The sequence below is a fragment of the Capsicum annuum genome, chromosome 5 (assembly GCF_002878395.1).
Source record: "Capsicum annuum cultivar UCD-10X-F1 chromosome 5, UCD10Xv1.1, whole genome shotgun sequence".
Lineage (NCBI taxonomy): Eukaryota > Viridiplantae > Streptophyta > Magnoliopsida > Solanales > Solanaceae > Capsicum > Capsicum annuum.
Window position 1 is genome coordinate 195,564,927 of NC_061115.1, and position 3,916 is coordinate 195,568,842.

A 3,916-nucleotide genomic window follows, 5' to 3' on the forward strand; every position below is an offset into this window, starting at 1 on the left:
CGGACTCCACTTCAATCAAATTATTGGAACAACAAATGAGCCAACTTTCTGCAGCATTGAATCAGAGAAAAAATGGAATACTGCCAAGTGATACAATTCAAAACTCTCAGAATAATGGTTTGTGCATGGCTATTACTACACGGAGTGGTAAGGTTTTATCAGGCCCTTCTTTGGGAAAATTTATTAATGATGAGGTGATCAAAGAAGATGTTGATCTTGAATAAGGTAATCCAATCGAGTCTGAGAAGCTGGATGGCATTGATATCCCTTCCAATCATCAACAGGCTGATGAGGTGGAACAAGGGAAAGAGAAGGAAAAGGAAGTAGTGGTGAAGACTCTCCCAAAACCACCACCTCACTTTTCTCAGAGATTGAAAAAGAAGTCCGATGATACAAAGTTTAGTAAATTCATTGCAATGTTAAAGCAGCTAACAGTGAATGTGCCTTTGGTCGAGGCACTTGAAAAAATACCAGGATATGTTAAATTTATGAAGGATCTTGTGATGAAGAACAGAGCAGTGATCTATGAACTGGTGGATAATCTCTATCATTGTAATGCTATTTCTACAAGTTCCTTGGTGTAGAAGAAGGCAGACCCAGGAGCGCTCACTATTCCTTGTACGATTGGATCTCTGAAATTTTCTAAGGCCTTATGTGATATAGGAGCGAGCATTAATCTGATGCCGCTAGCTATTTAAAAATGTTGGGTTTGGAATACCCCACAATAACCAACATGAGAATAGTTATGGTGGACAGGTCTATGAAAAGGCCGATTGGTATGCTACATGATGTACTCATAAAAGTTGCTGATTTTATATTTCTTGAAGAATTTGTGATCCTTGATTGCGAAGTAGACTTTGAAGTGCCCATAATTTTGGGCAGACCATTTTTAGAAACTAAGAGAGTGAAAGTTGACATGGAGCTGAATGTGCTCAAGTTTAGGCTCAATAAAAAAAAACAAAATTTGAAATGCACCCATCCATAAAATAGCAAAACGAGATGAGTATTTTCTCAATTGTGGATATGTTCTATAAGGATGTGAAATAGGTATCAACAAGGTGTCTTGATGAATTATGAGTAGTCAAGACGACTGGGTCATGCTGCGACACTAAATCAGGCGCTATTGGGAGGCAACCCAAAATTTTTATGTTTAACACAAGTTGTTTTTATTTATTTTAATGGTAAGTATGATGAACTGATGAGGTATGTAGGGGCTGAGGTAGAATTGAGGTATCAAGTTAAGTAATCCTGATGACATAGGTGATGACCAATCACAATTGTGATAAGCCGTCAGATTCGTCATCAGAGAAATCAGATCTGAGGTATGTTCTATTAAGGCTGACGGTATTTGTGATGGGCTATCTCCCTTGTGATAATCCATCAGAAGTGTCATCAAAAAACCCAAAATAAGCTATCAAACCATTCTAGGCCCAGTTAAAGGAATTCGACCTGGCCTAAAAGCAAATCTTTTCACCTTCCTGCTTTTTTTTTCTTTTCTTTAGTTTATTTCTTTCCATTTTTAGTTTATTCTTTTACCTTTTTGAATTAGTTCTTAATAAGACAAGAATAATTCCTTTTTTTTGCTCGATTGAAGTTAAGCTTAAACACAAAGTGATCTTTCTCCTTCATCTTTTCATCTACTCTACCCTACTTAAGAAGCTAAGTCGCCTTAGAGGTATGCTCTAAGACTCTCTTCTTTTCATTGGGTAATAGTGACGCTGATGTACACCTTGGTTTTCAAAGAGATTTAGTCAAGTTTAGCTTGCCATTATAGTAAGAAATTGAAACGACGGTTTATAGTTATGCATCGAGCACAAAAAGTAAAAATCCCAGTTCAAGAAAGTAATTCCATGTTTTGTGAGAAGAATTGGGAAGGATGATTATATTAAAAATGAGCCAAAGATCATGTTCTGAGCTGATGACATGTCTGATAAGTTATCACAAACGTGATGGCTTATCAGACCATGTCATCACAAGTTAAGGAAAGTGAGCCTATTCTGCTTAAGGATGACAACATGGCTGATAAGATATCATAGAAGTGATGACTTATTAGACTGTTATCACAACTTGATCTGAATCACTAATAAAGCCCTTTCAAGGGATGTGGAACTTCAATTAATAAAATTTTTGCATTATATGATCTTGGGAACTGAATAATTATGTTCTTCTGCTATAGAGTTTATAATGGCATCCAAGAGAAAAGGATCCAAATCAGCAAAGAAGGTGACTAAGGGGAGTGTGCCTCAGAGACTCTTTGATGAGTCTGATTATGAAGATAAAAAGCCACAACTCATAAGGCAAAGAAAGAAGAAGAGTCCAAAAGTACCTTCACCACCTTCACAATTTGAGGAGGCGAGTGAATAAAGTGAATCTGAGGAACCAACAACATCTGAACATACAAATTTGGAGCAGAGAACCTCTGAACAATTCGGAGCAACCTAATTCAGATCAACCAAATTTTGAGCAACCCGATACTGAGGAACCATCATCTGGGTTCCCTTATTCTAAACAATAGACTATAAAGATTCTCTGATAAGGGGAAATTTGATCAAATACAACAACCTCAGTGTCTGAGAAAGTGCTAGATGGTAAATTCCTAGAGCAAAGAAGATTTTTTATGATGAGCTTCTAAGAACTCAAAGAAGATCTGTTGAAAGTCCAACTTTTGAAGAAATGAGAATAATTACTACCGAGTTAAGCAGATATCCTTCAATGGAGCAAAAATTCTGAGATTACGACTTGGCATGGACAACAAAAGGAGGTGATTCATTTTGCGCTGCACTAGTCCAGGAGTTCTACGGAAACTACTAGGCTACCTTGGAGAAGATGTGTAAGCAAGGCAAAAAATCAGCAGATCAACCCTTGTTGGAGAAAGTTCCAGTGAGGGGAGTAATGGTAGATCTCTCAAAAAGAAACATCAATGGATTTCTTCATGGTCCTGAATTCACTCCCTAGGCCACTTCACAAAAATTCTACTCTCAGTTAAAGGATCATGACAAACAACTTCCTTGGTTTCCCAACCTCATAGCTGAAGGAGAACCGAAATGGTTGACCAACCCAAATGAAAGAATATTCAAGGCCTCCCTGACTCAAAAGGCAAGGTTCTAGTTGGGTGTAGTATGCACCTGGTTGATTCCCATGGCTGGAGATAATATTCTTGGGGATGATAGGGTAGTGTTAGTCATGAGCCTCGTGGCTAAGCTTCACTTAAACTTCGAGGAAATTATTGCTAAGGAGATAAAGATTCGGGTATCAAGGCTAGAAACTGCATATCCATTCCTATGTCTGATTATAAAGTTGTGTGAGACGGCCAATGTCCCAGAGGTTGTAGGCGTAGACCAAGATATTCCAGTCAGAAAGACCCACAACCCCATTAGGTATGACAAAAATCAGCCTAGGCTTGTGCTAGGCAAGGGAACAGAGGTTTCCACAGAACCGATTAGGGTTGCTAAAGTACAACCAGTTGTCACTGGCACTAACTCAGCACCTAATATGGAGGTACAAGATTCTTAAGCTGTACAACCAACATCCTTTGTAAGAGCAGATTCAGTGCTTGAGAATGAAACAAACCTTTCAGCTACTGCTTTACCAATAGAATTTGCCTTCAACCGACTAAATTTCAGGAGAGTGGCAAAACAAGCAAAGTAGTTCCAGGCACAGCTACAATTTTTTTCCAAGAAATTTGCCTCTGCTGTGGACAAGAGGATTAAGGTAGCACTTGAACCTTTCTAGAAATTTCCTGGTCGGATTATTAAGTTGGAGAATAATTTCAATGCACGATTAAGAGAAATGTCAGTCATAGATTTTTCACTATTAAGAGCAACCTTGGACAAGGTAAAAGATGATGTTGGAGTATTACAGTAATACCAACTTATGGTGTCTATGGATCTAGTTTCTGATATGTCTAAGTATGAAG